At 44.3% G+C, this 14,076-nt stretch overlaps 1 long non-coding RNA gene across 2 annotated transcripts; it reads left to right on the top strand.

Annotated features, from left to right (window-relative positions):
- Positions 1-3,236: 3,236 nt before the first annotated feature.
- Positions 3,237-7,442, top strand: LOC119700525. Of its 2 annotated transcripts, none has more exons than XR_005256795.1 (3): positions 3,237-3,677; positions 3,792-3,868; positions 6,459-7,442. It is a non-coding gene; the product is annotated as an uncharacterized LOC119700525 (long non-coding RNA). The 2 variants fall into 2 exon arrangements; XR_005256796.1 differs by lacking the exon at positions 6,459-7,442 and adding an exon at positions 5,733-5,846.
- Positions 7,443-14,076: the final 6,634 nt, after the last annotated feature.

Here is a 14,076-nt window from a genome sequence, read left to right as displayed (position 1 = left end):
AAAGTACATGTTTAAGGAGGGATGGTAGCCCAGCTTGGCTTGCTTTGTAAATAAACACCGGGGCTGTGCAATGCAACAGCACGTATGCTTGGCCCCCAGCTGGGCTGTTTCTCTATACTGTGTTGTTTTGGTGTTCTGGATCAGAAACCTGTAGGTTTGTTTTTGTACCAGCCACTCAACCACTAAACTGCTTAACCTTCTCCGAGTCAGCATCTCGGAAAAGCCAAACACAAGCAGCTCAGGCTGCATGAAAACATGAGCAGCAAACTGGCCTGAAAGCAAAAGGAAAGCTGTAATTTAGTGGACGGGAAGGTCCGCTTTAAATTTACAGAAAAGAGCATATATAGAAACCTAACAAAAGCATGTAATGATTGTCTGGCAGGGACCAGTGGATGCTGCTGCGAGAAGTGGTGATGTGAATCAGCTGTCAGATGTTAAACACATTTTGTCTTGGTCAGGTTATAATCCCATATCCTTGATGACAAGCATGTCTTTCTATTACTAAAACTGCAGAGATGCTGTTAGAAAAGCAAAAGCTCAGCTTGAATTTAAGTCGGCCAGAGATGTTGAAAACCACCAGAAAAGGTTCTTTAGATACATAAACAACAGGCAGAAACCTAAAGGAAATACTGGCCCTCTGTTTAAAAGGAGAGGTGAGTTAATCACCAGAAACACTAAAAAGGTTGGTCGCAAGGCAGAAGTTCTCAACATTTCTCCACCTTGGGAAAATTGGATATAATAGTTGCAGTTGACATGTATTTAAGTGGAGTCCTGATGGCAGCGTAGGCTTCACATTCCAGCAGTAACAGGGGAATCCTTAGGCAAGCTATGGAAATTCAGAGCGCTGCATGAGCACCAGGATTTGTGCCACAAACATTTCAGTTAATACACAAAATTTTTGGGGCAGATCACACCAAGCTTCAAGGCAGGGCTTGCAAAGTTGATTTCTTGGGGATGATATATTAATCAAGCGATCAAGCTCATGACAGCAGAGTTGATGCAGGAGTACAGACACTGCCAGACCTGCCCTTGTGCAGAAGGCTGTGTGGTCCTGTGGGGACAGGGAGACTTGGGGCCACACTTTTTCCCTCTGCTTAAGCTTGGCCTCTGATAGACCAGCTCAGCCTTATGGAGTGGATTTCACTTCATTATTTTGCTTTCTCTCCCCCTTTTCCAGTCGTTTCCTCAGTTACCTGTGCTCCAATCCTTCTCCTTCCCAGCCTTCTGGCTTCTCTGCCCTTTTGGCATTTTCCCCCTCAACCTTTTTTTCCCACTGCTGTTTCTCCAGCCTTGCCTTTTCCACTATGCATTTCCACCCTGGTGTTTCATTTTCTCCTGCTCTGCCCGCTGTCAGTGTTCACCTTCTCTGTTCCAACCTGAGTAAACTGGTGCTAGCTCCTTGCTCTGACTGTCCAAAATTCTCAGCCAAATGAGGTTGAGGGACCCTTTAATGAAATTCCTTGGATATCAGTTTTGTGCAATAGTCTGCTACTCATTGTATCTAGTTCCTTTATGCTTCCAAGCTTAATTTTATGCTTTTTGAAATGAGCCAGAACAGAAGTGAAAGGAAGATGCTGTAGGGAAGGCTGTGGGGAAACATCAAGTGACTCAGTGCTACCATGGCTTGGCATACCTGACAGTCTCATTTGCTGCCTGGAAAATTTTTGCCTTTATTCCTGTTTATCATTAATGCATCTGAATAATTATCATTAATGCAAAGGAATGGTTCTTGCTGTGCAATAGTGCCCTGTAACAAAGTAAATAACTGCTACATTCGTGATGAGAAAGTTGATGTTGAAGACCTGTAGGTTACTTCATACAGGTCCTGACTCCACTTAGCAGGGGAAGGTTGATGCTGCAGCTAAGGAAGGACTCTTCAGGATGAGTTTCCCTGGGAAAAATCCCTGGGTTTTGCAGACAGCTCCTGTACCCAAAGGTTCTGGATGTAAATCACTAACAGGCAGGGAGGAATGTTGGTCTCCAAGCTAATTTCCTGAAACTAAGTTGCTTGAGGTGAGTCACGATCAGATGATGATAATTTTGTCATCTCATTTGGACCCAGTGTCTGCTGTGGCCTGCCAGCTCTCATGGGTCACTGGAAAAAGTCTCTGACACACGCCTGGGGGCAAGATGGGATTTTCTGTGGAAGAACTGGGGAACAATTGCTGCTCTCAGCACTTCCCAGCAATGAGTAAGTGCTCCTGAAAATGAACATGTACCAGGAAACTCTGCCTTTTTCTAACCTCGCTGTGTGCCTTCTCCCTTAGTCACCAGCTGGGGCTGTTGGGGGTACTTAAGAGTATTTAAGGTGAGATGCTGTGACACACATGGTCTAACATGTTCTTGCCCTCTCCCATCAGAGGAGGATGTCTACACTCCCTGTTTTCACCCTGTGCAACCTCCATGTTAGCCCTGTATGCTTTCCCCTGCCTCCATGCTGTCCTGCCTGCCATAACCAGTGTGTCCTATTAAAGGGGCTTTGTGGAGGTGTGCTTGAGGAAGGTAGGGAAGTTTTAGCTTCCTGTATGCAGAGCCAGGAGTAGGTTTTTAACAGAAATTACTCTATAGCTTTGCTATTACTTACTTAGTGCTGCCTGGCTCTGGGCCACAAAACAGAAAGCCAGAACCCAGAAAAGACCAAAGCATTGCTATCATCACTGGAAAAACTAATCTGTGTCCTTTCTCCATGCAGCTCAAACACTGCCCAGGCCTGGGTTTTCAGAGCTAGAGAAACCTCCCCCAAGTTGGGAGGTGGAGGTGTTTGTCGAGGTGTGGACTTGTGTTTCTCCACACAGGCATGCGGAGGGAAACTGCAGGGTGTCTGTGTCATCCGAAGGAGTTTTGTGGCAGGGAGAAAATTGAACTCTTTCTGCATTGGCTGTGGCATCTGCTTCCAAAGGGGAAAATCAAAGGGCTGATGTCCCAGGGACTGAGGTCTGTGGCCAGGCTCTATCCTGGGTCATGCTGTCTGGGCAGGCTGCTCTGGCTCACCTGATAGGAAGGGAAGATGTTAATGGGTTTGGCATAGCAAGCTCTGCACCACACTTAATTCCTGCAAGTCCTGCTTGTTTAAAGGCATGAATAGTCTGATAGTTCATGGCTAACTAGAAAATGAAATTTAGTTAACAAGGTATGCATTAGGACACCAGTGAGATTAAGTCACTTGACTTTTAATGACAGCATTAAAATACTTTGGCCCCATGGTACAAAAGCCTCAGTAGAAGCTGGTGTCAGCCTTGGTTTCTCTCCATGGTTTCAAAGACCATGCTGTCAGGGACAAACTGACCAGTACACAGCTTCATGTCAGAGCCTGATCCAGGGCACTGTAGAGGGGAAAGGAAGGGGACCCCTTCCTAGGGCTGCTGGGCTCAGGAGGCAGAGCTGTGCAGGGCTTTGGCATGGACTTGCTGTATCAGTCTGTTTTCAAAATGGCTATTCTGCTTCTCAGGGTTTGCAGAAGACTTCCAACAGCCAAAAGGACCACAGAAAAGATTTTTAAGGGATCAGATATATAAGAAATGTAAGGGCACAGGTCAAAAGCTAACATTTTCAAGAGCAGATAAAGCCCTAAGGCTGTAAACAACTCAGTGTGGGACAGCTGACTGTGTACAGGTGATTGTCTAGAACAGCTACTGTGATGTGCTCTCCAGGAGATGAGATCAGCTGGCAAAAACCAGGTATTTAGCTTGTTTGCTTTCTCTTTGATCCTCCACTTTTGCTAACCAATCCCTTGGTGGGACTTGTATCAGAAGGGCAATGGTGATGTTGTTTCTCACTCTTTCTGCACTTAGGATGTGTATTTACAGAGCCTGCTGCAAGGGCCACTGACGTGTCAGTATGCCAGGCACAAAGGGGAGGTTTTGTCAAGGTACGTGGCATGGCTTGCTCTGTTTGCCTCCCCTTCTTGCAGAAACCATACAGGAATTAGTTTCCAGTATAGTTTCTAGCAAAATGCTGACATAATTCAATTCAGTTCATATAAAAGCACTTACTGGTAGCTACTTGTGTTCTTCTGGCACTGTTGGATAGTCCATGTTTGTGTGCCTGAGAAATATTTTTACTTGGGGCTGTTCTGTCTTGCAATGGAAAGCTGTCACTAAAGGCCCCCCCGAAAGGCAAAGCTTGAACTGGAGAGATGTTGTCTAGTGACTGGTCTAAGTTTCACCCCCTTTTTTTTTGTGAGTAGAGCACTGCTCAGGCTGGACCCTGCTCTCATTTCAGTGAGCAACAGAGAGCTTTAATATGCTTTGCTGCAGGGACTGACAAACCTTGCTGATGTGACAGACAGGACATTATTCAGAAATCATTAGTCTGGCACTGGAATGCTGCTGGAAAATTCCAGTTTAAAAGTTTTACATGGTACTGAAACAAAGCAGTCTGTCACACCTCTCAAGTTGCTCAGAATTTGTGTGCATTTCCTTGTGTTTGAAGCAAGAAGTGGAAATTTGGACCTCAGCTCCTTCTGAGAGTCAGGCTGATTCTCTAAAGCCTGCAGGTGTTTGGTCTGAGAGATGGGCACCTGCATGAAGCTACAACAGAGCCTGTGGATGGAGGTGCATAAGGCAGAATCCTTGCACACAATGCACACAATGCTTTGCTTAAACAACCTCCCCTCAGTGATTGGCCTGACAAATTTTCTGTGCCTTTTCCTGCTTGTTTTTCCTTAAGAAGTCTTTCTGTACCCCATGAGAGGCTATGGGGAGAACTTTGTATGATTGTGAGCCTGTGGCAGTCCCAGTGACCACTGTCAGTGTCAGATGAATGCTAAATCCAAGCTGTGCCTGGCACCCTCACCCTCCTTTGCACCTGCTTGCCTGCATTATCCACTTGCCTAAACAAGGACCACCCAGGCCACCAAGGTCCTGGGTTTTAACAGATGAATCCTCAACATAGGTTTCACAAACAGAGCCAGAAGAGTAATCTGGTTCTAAAAGGTTGCCGGAAGGGTCAGGAGTCTGGGAAATCCTTGCTGAGCTGTAGCTGGGAATGTTATGTTCAGAATGTTATGTTCATTATGCTCTCTGTATGTGACAGAGCAAGTCATGAGACTGGATAGGCCAAAATATCATGAAACACTGGTGACAGTTTTTGGATTCCTGGTTTTTAGCAGGAATTTGATTCAAGAAGATTTTCAGGATTTGTGAAGTGGCCTTTGTGCAATTGCCTGGGAATCAAAATATTTTGCCATCTTTCCAACTCCCCTTCCGAACACATTCCCAGGAGGATGGGGGTACCTTCTGATAGATAAGCAGCTATCTTCTGATATCTAGAAAATTAATTTTAAAACTATATGCTGTGTGTATATACCTCTTGTGCTTAGTCATCTGTGCTCCTAAAACCTTTCAACTTGGAATCACAGAATGGTTTGGGTGGAAAGGGACCTTAAAGACCATCTTGTTCCAACCTTCTGCCATGGGCAGGGACACATTTCACTAGACCAGGCTGCTCAGAGCCTCATACAGCCTGGTCTTGAACAATTACATACGGATTCCAAAATTTCTCTGATCAACCTGCTCCAGTGTCTCACTACCCTTACTGTAGACAATTTTAAGCTAATATCTAATCTAAGCCTGCCCTCTGTCAGTTTAAAGCCATTTCCCTCTTATCCTTTATGTCCTCTAGTAAAATGTCTTTCTCCAGCTCTCCTGCAGCCCCCTTTAGATATTGGAAGGTGCTATAAGGTTTCTCTGGAGTTGAGTCTTCTCCATCCTATACAACTCCATCTCTCTCAGCCTGTCTTCACAGGAGAGGTGCTCCAGTGCTCTGATCATCTTTGTGTCCTCCTCTAGACTCCCTCCAATGTCCATCTCATGTTGGGGATCCCAGGGATGGATGGAACACTCCAGGTGGGGTCTCAGCAGAGTGGAGTGAAGGGGCAGGATCCCCTTTCTTGACCTTCTGGTCACACTGCTTTGGATGCAGACTTTGCACTTGGCCTTGTAAAGCTTTGTAAGATTCCACATTTCAAGTCTGTCCAGGTCCCTCTGAATGGCATCCCTTCCTTCCAGTGTGCCTATTGCACTACACAGCTTTGTGGTGTCAGTAATCTTGCTGACTCTGCACTCAATCCTATTGTCCATGTGTGTCACAAAAGTGTGAAACAATGCCTGTCCAAACTGACCCCCGAGGGACACCACTCATCACTGGTATCCAGGTGGACGATGAGCTGTTTGTTGATTGTAACTTTGCATGCTGCCATCCAGTCACTTATTTATCCACTGAGTGGTCCAGCCATCAAAACCACACCTCTCCAGTTTAGAAGCAAAGATGTTGTGCAGGACAGTGTCAAATGCTTTGAACAAGTCCAGGTAGATGATTTCAGTCATTTTTCCTTTATCCATTAACACTGTAATCCTGTTGTGGAATGCCACCAAATCTGTCAGGCATGATTTGCCCTTAGTGAAGCCACATTTGCTGTCACTAATCACCTTCCTTGTTTTCCATGTTCTTTGTCACAGTTTCCAGGAGGATGTGCTCCAGGATCTTTCCAGGCACGAAGGCGGGACTGACTGGTCTGCAGTTCCTCAGGGAGCAAATTTGTTGCCTGTTTTTTCCCAGTGATTTATTCAGCCAGGCCACTTGTGCTGCAGTGTCTTGTCTTATGGATGGAGGACAGAGTATTCACTTGTATATTCCTGCAGTGAATAAAGAAGATAAGAGAGAAAGGAGCAGATGTTTTTTGAAATACACTAGCTCAAAAAAGATTTATAGTAATGACTGTAGAGCCCATATCCAAACAAATTCAGTAAGCAAATGCCTACTTCTACTAGCGAGGGTTTGTGTTGACGGAATGTAATTTTTTATTTATGGTTAAAGATTGACCTGGCGTGGAGAGCAGGGGAAAGTAAACCATTTGTTATTTCAGTCCTCTGTTTCCGTCTTGGATTATACTTTTTGCATGTGGAGACACGTTGCAGGGAATTGCCCATATGGGTAAAGTGACCTCCAGGCAGGAGGTGACTCACCACTGCTTCCCTAGGCTGCAGCCATCCAGTCCCACTGTGCCACACTCCATTGCTCTCAACAGCTCTTGGGGGCTCAGCTGTGTACAAGTTTAAGTGCTTTGCCACCTGAAGAGCAAGTGCAAACACACAGTGAAATGTGAAGATGATCCCATGTTTGGTCAGGTTCTTGGGAAATGCTTTTGCAGAGGAAAGTCTGACTCATTTCTTTGACTCTGAAAAGATATTCCACACCTTTGTGTGAGCTGTGTGTGAGAAAGTATATAGAATCATAGAATAGTTTGGGTTGGAAGGATCCTTGAAGGCTATCTAATTTCAATCCTCCTGCCATATGCAGGGACACATTCCACTAGATCAGGTTGCTCAGAGCCCCATTCAACCTGACCTTAAACACTTGCAGGAATGCGTCTTCCACAGTTTCTCTGGTCATTCTATGCCAGCGCCTCACCACCCTTACAGTAAAGAATTTTTTCCTTATAGCCAATTTAAATCTGCCCTCTGTCAGTTTAAAGCCATTCCCCCTTGTCCTATACCCTTGTGGAGTTAGCCTCCAGATTTCTTGTAGGCTCCCCTCAGGTATTGAAAGGCAGCAGGTTTCTCAGAACTGAGGCATTTTTATTGTAAGTGTTAACACAACGTGAAATCAGACCAGGGTTTGCCATGTCACACAGGATCACAAAGCATGTGCATATTCTGGCATATGTTCAGCCTTCAGAAAACTGCATTTATAGATTGGGGGAAGCAAGTTTCTTTGGGTGAGCTGACCATCATTATAGGTTATGGCAGCCCTTCCCAGACCACTGGCTTAAACAGGAAGGGAGAGAGACATCTTCCCTGTCTTCTGTTTGACAAACCAAACTTGTCACAGTATTTTGCTGCACAAAACCACCACCCAAAATAACCCCACTCTTGTGTGTCGGTTTATATTTGTGATTATACTTTGCAACAGGAAGAAAACTATGGTAATTACATTTCGCAGAAGAAACATTCCTCTTGTGCTTTCCTAGAGCGCCTGTAGGGAGATTACTATGTTGAAATAAAAACCCAAACAAACAAACCAATAGCTGTTTTCATTGGAGAGCCCAATTTCCACCTTGCTGCTTATTAGAGTAGGGCCTGTGCCATCAACAAGATTTTCTGGAGACTAAGATCAGGAAAACCTGCACAAGAATTGCTCCTGCTGGGTACAGGCCCTGCATGATGACAAGGTGTTTTTAGGAAGCTGGGAAAAGCTTTTGCAGAAGAAAGAGCAATGAGAGTATATTGTATTGCCTTGAGAAAAGTGTGGAGAAATATTGTAATTTCTAAATATTTTTTAATACCCATGTGTTTCAAATCCATTTTGCATCAGTGGTTCAGGTACTTTGACTTCTTGCTGTTTTTCAGAGTTGATCACTGGGAGAAGAAATATTATTTCCAAAAAGCCAGGAGATCTCAGGAGATGTGCGTGTAGCCTAAGGGAGCTGGGGAAGCTTCTGTTTCCCTTGAAGTCACAGATAAGTTTGCCATACAGTGAAACAGACTTCTTGGGCAGTAAAATCTGAAACTGGAGCAAGGTGAGGAGCCAGTGCTCTGGGGAGGCTTTCCCAGCTGTGAGCATAAGGATGCTGGCAAAACCTCACCAGCATTGCCATCAGGCTTATTTCTGTTAAAATCAGAATATAACTTGTGAATACCAGGGGCTGGAATAGAACTGATAATTGTGAGCCAGTCTACTGTGTTTCTATGTGGCTGAATTGTGTAAATGGCCAGAATAATCTAATCTCTTCTCTGGCCACAAAAAACAAGGGGAAATCTGAAGGCCTGTGCATAATTTAATTCTTAGAGTTACAGCTGGGTGGTATCACTAGTGTTCATCAACATGAGTGTATGGAGAGTAGCTTTAACAACAGAACAACCCCAGTGCAGGAGGAATAACTACATTTGGGCAAACGCAAGCTGATAAGCTCAGTAGTATGCAACATTTGTTTTTCAGTCTGATGTGTGCAGGGGGGTCAGAATAAAAGATGGCCTATTTAAGCTTTTAAAATCCACAGATTCTCATCCCCTGGTTTGTATCATCTGTACACTGTGGTAATTGACTTTTCTAATCTGTCTGTATTACCAATTCAGGCCTGGGAGAGTTGTTGGCTTTCCAGGAAAGATCTCCTGGGTACTGACCTGGACACCTGGACAGCTCCTGCAGCTGTTTGAATATGGAACAAGACAGACCACAGGCTTGCCTATGCCCCCTTTGATTTGATAAGCAGGGAAGAAGCAGACAGGCTAATATGTCAGTAGGCCTTATCTTTGTGAAAGAGGAGCAGCCCTGCTGTCTAAAGCTTCAATTTGCAGCATCTGTGTAGCCCATGTAATTAAAAGAGCCTCTCTCTTTCTCTGCCTCCAGTGTCTAGTCTGTGTATGTGCAAACAGAGCTGCTCTTCACTGGAGTCTATGGAGAAGACTTCCTGCTGGAGAAAGATATTTAAAACCTACAGCCAATGAATGCAATTACTTGGCTTTTATTTTTTTTTTGTTTGTTTGTTTCCTATTTTGCCTCTCTATTTTTCCTTGATATCCATGGTGATAAAGATGGGAAATCAATGTGTTAAGAGAAATGCTAGTACAACTGGAGTTCAGAGTGAGTTTTTAGTATCTCTTAGGCATCTATGCCTCATATCATTTGTTAACAGTAGCAAGCCAGGAGATGATAAACAAAATGAGCAAATTATTTTTACATAAAAATTTAGAGTGGCCTTTAAAAACAACGTATTTAATAGTCTACTCAATAACAGGAACTGATAACTATTTGATCTCTAACAGAAACTTTCTGCCCATACAGCAGCTCTGCAAGACCAGAGCCATACTTAATGTTATTTTTGCTGAAAATTATCAAAGTCACATGCAACAACATCAGTGTGGGAAGGGCAGATATGGTAGACATGAAGCTAAATGAAAGGCTACTTAAAAAAAAAAAATCTTGCTGCGGTAGTTTGCATTTCTCATTATTTAGATGCTACTGGTTTTTAATTATTATTGGAAAATCTACATTATTCCACCAACTTAAGACCCCAAACAAGCCACTGAGGGTGCCTTGTAGCTTGCCTGTGAAGCAGCAGTGTTACACCCCAGCAATGACACTGCTGGCACTGCCCAAAAGAGGTATTAATCCCTGGACAATCCATCTTCTATTGCCCTTGCTCTGAGATTGGTCCTGCCTTCCGTCTGGTAAAAATCTATGTCCAATGGGACTGTCACACTGCTTGCTCTCTCAGGAGAGCAGCTACCTAAAAAATAAGTAGGATGAATGAATCTGCTGACCTGAAAGATTGGGAGGTATATATACAAATTCCCAGGGTATCAGCCTGGCTTCTTTGCCTGGAGAAGAGGAAAAGAGACCTCCATGACCATGAACATTTGTTGAAATTAAGCCTTCCTCTTTCTGTCTTTACTTAAGCCTGAATAAGAAGACTAGGAATAATCTCACTGAGAGTTTCTGTGACCCAGCACTCTCCTTTGTAGCTGATTTTTCAGCAGCGGGGTTTAGGAAGCCTTGATAATGTAGCTGTGTAATATGTCCTTGCCTGCTCTTTTAGGGTAGAGCAGAGGTAGGATGTGTCAGGGATGTGGCAAACTCCTGTGGGACGTGACTGCCTTGGTGCCAATTAAGGTACAGGTACCAGAGTTTCTATAGTGCTCCCTTCAGGGAGTGGGTGCATAAAAAATGCTTTTCAGCTCTGCAGAGGGCACAGAGTTATCTGCTGACAACCTGCACTCCGAGATCTGTGTTCTCCAGCCTGGCCCAGCCCACATGTCACTGCCCTGTTGCTGCCCTGCTGTCTGAGGTGAGACCAACTCAGCTGCAACCAGCAGTCGAGCTTCCTCCTTTTGCCTAATCAATTACTGAGATGAGATCTAGTCTGTGTTTCAACAGCAGTTATTTTGGGTGCAGCAGATCAAGTTTCTCCATACAGAACGGATGTTGCTTCCCAAAATTGCCTGTCATCCACTGTGTTCACATTTTCCATGGGTGAGGAGAAGTCATTTGACTTCTTTGTGACAAACAAGACTCAGTGAGGAAAATAGCAGTGTTATTCATTGACTGGTAATGGTCTTCCTAATGCAAAGAGCTCTGATGCTGCATATCCTCCTCAAAAATAAGTTGCCCTGTCAGCTGCCCCTTCTTATTGTTTGATTCAGATCCTGCTGCTTAACTCAGTTTCTTAGGCTTCTGTTTCCTCTAGTTAATGTATAGCTGCAGTTTGCATCCTGCTTGGCATCCATACGCCAACCACAGTTTGCCATTTATTCTGCCAAATTTACAGCTACACACTCAACCAACAATCTGTCTAGGTAGCCAGTATGAATTATGTGCAAAATGTTATTTCCTAAATCTGGATGTGATTATCTCTCAACTGTGTATTTCCAAAATAGCAGCTCCCTTCCAAAGACAGCTGGTAAGAAAGGAAGGAGAGCAGGGATTTGCCAAATGTATTTGTGCTTCTGTGCTTTATCAAAAGAAATATTTTTCATAGACATTTGTATCTGAACTATTCAGTCTATCAATTTATCCTATTTTCTTGAAAAATTACACATTTAAGAAAACATCCCTTTTGATTTGCTGACAGTAATACCTGTCAGGTATGAGTTATTACTTCACATTTCATTAAAAACCCTTTCAAGTTTAAAAAAAATGTAGTATGCAAAACACGAGGAGAAATTGCTGGGTCTGAGCGATGTTCTCTATTGGCACTTTTATTGCTTGTTGTACAAGAGGGGGTGGCCCCGATACTAATTAAAAGAAGTGTACTGACATGCAGGACATGTTCTGGCTTTCCAAGCCAGAGCCAAAATGATTCATTGCTGCAGTGGAAAAGATAGCTCCTGCAGAGCTCCTGCCTGCATAGGCTTTGTAGGAAAGTAGCCTTATCACCTCCAGGCTTGAGCAAGCTGCAGGGACTCTCTCCATGATTCAGTCGAGACAGGAGAGGCCTTGACCCCAGCCTGCTGATTTTTGGTTCCCCCACAAAATCAAATCAGCTTCTTGGCCAAATAACTTCCTCCCCAAACCCAGTCCCCAACTTTTTAATTTCCCTTCACCAGGCCCACAGATGGGTTTTTCCTCCCACTCCACCACAGGGCCCCACACCCGGGGGCGCAGTGCCTGGGACATGTTTGCTTTCACACTGACTCAGTTCTGCACCCGTCCCACCTCAAACCTCAGCGGCCCTGGGCTGAGAGTTAAGAAAACTGCTCACAGCAGAAGCTGAAGCCATGTGAAATCTGACAGGTTTCTGATATGTAGCCAAGCCTGTGTCTGAGGTCAGGTTTATTGACAGGGTCACAACACGCAAACAGCACATGCTCCAGACCTTCTGCAGAAAAGATGCCCTGTGTACAGATAACCACAGATATGCAGGGTGGAATCCTGGGTTGTGCAACACCCGGCACCTCTCCAAACTATTTGTTTTGCACTGGCCTCTTCCAGGAGGCACTCAGAAAGTGTGTCTTGTGAAAGGTTGGTCTCTGGGATCGGTAGCAAGCTTTTTTGGACTCAGCTCCTTGTGCTGTGATCTTTGAGCGGCTGTGTATGGAAACATGATATGAGCTCAACATGGTAAATGTGGAATGCAAAATCAAGGCTGCTGTGTGATAAGGATTCCCAGGATGCAGTCAGGATTCTGTCACGCTCATCTCAGCTATGCACAGAGGCAGCATATGGAAGAGTTGGCCCATCATCTCCCTGTCTACCTCTTCTCTGTCCAGCTGTGCTGTGATCCACTCTTTTTCTTGCAGCAAAGGGTTCTCTGTGTTTTGCCAGCAGAGCTTCATGGAGGTACAACCGGAGGGGTGCAGTGTGCAGAATCCTTCCTGTTGTGGCCTGCCAAAACTCCCAGCACTTGGGAGAACACGCATCTTGTGACTTTCCAACTTTCACAATGCAGAGAGAGAGGATGCTGTTCTTTCCATACCCATTCTGCATATTCAGATTTTTCCATTAGGGTCCTTTCTCAGTAGGAGGAGAAAATTTTGCAGTAGCATCAGAAACAGGGAACTGGTGAGCTGGTGAGAGAGAGGGAAAGAACTTGTCACAAAGTTTTTCCAATACTTGTCTGAGAAGCAATCTTCTGTAAAGCTGTTTCCTACTATGAAATTCCCCTCAGTACTCAAACTGTGAGTCCTGAGCTGGCAATCTGATGGTTGCTGTTTTATGAGCATATATGGGATTTAAGCACACACACCTCACCTCACATGCTTACCTTCATCCTGGAGCGTTATCTCTGCAGCAGTGTTCAGGCTTCAGACTGAGCTCCGCTCTCATTGAGATGAGAAAGTCTCGTCCTCCTGTTCTCAAAAAATTGCTTTTTGAGGGTTACATACATTAAGAAATGGTACAGTTATGAAAACATGGTGTATACATAAATTCTTTCACTGGTCGTTCTTGTTTCTACGAGTACTTCAGACTATTATTGTGTTTGTTATTTTCCAGTTGAAACAAATGCATTTCTTCTCCTGTCAATTCAGAGCTAAAGCATAGCCTCAAACCCAGCACTGAAAAGCTGGTGTTTAGCTCTTCACACTGGTAACTCTAATGACCTGAAAATAACAAAATGTTTCTGTACTGGTTTAATTCCTGCTGCTACATGGACTTGAGTATTAAAATACATTCATTTCATACAATGGGGAAAAAAAAAACTGGAATTTTTTCCTAATTGGCTGTAAAATTCAAGGGAGGGGACATAATTGGGGCTCCATTTTAGCAAGTTCTAGACAGCTGGACTGTATTTATGCTGTTGCAGGAGCATCCACTTGCCTCTCTGAAAGCTGGGATCTGACTGAGGTTGGCTAACCTCCCCAGATTTGTGAGACACAGCTGCATGGCAGTTTCTCAAATAATCTTTTCTTCACTTTCCAAAGCTGTTCCTAAAAAGCCATTTGAATATGGGAATAGATAGAGACTAGTCCAAGAAGCCAGAGACAAAGAGTGGGCTCTCTTTGAGTAGAGGGAGATAAGGACAGACCAAAAAACTGCAATCTGTCAGACACTGTCACTTTCTCGTATGCTGTCAGCCTATTGTGGGGTTGTTTCCCAGAAAGTCTGTCCCAATTTATCACCTACTCTAGCTCTAGGTCA

The sequence above is a fragment of the Motacilla alba genome, chromosome 4 (assembly GCF_015832195.1).
Source record: "Motacilla alba alba isolate MOTALB_02 chromosome 4, Motacilla_alba_V1.0_pri, whole genome shotgun sequence".
Taxonomy (NCBI): Eukaryota; Metazoa; Chordata; class Aves; order Passeriformes; family Motacillidae; genus Motacilla; species Motacilla alba.
The sequence above is the reverse complement of the archived record's forward strand: the minus strand, read 5'-3'. Positions and strand labels throughout refer to the sequence as shown.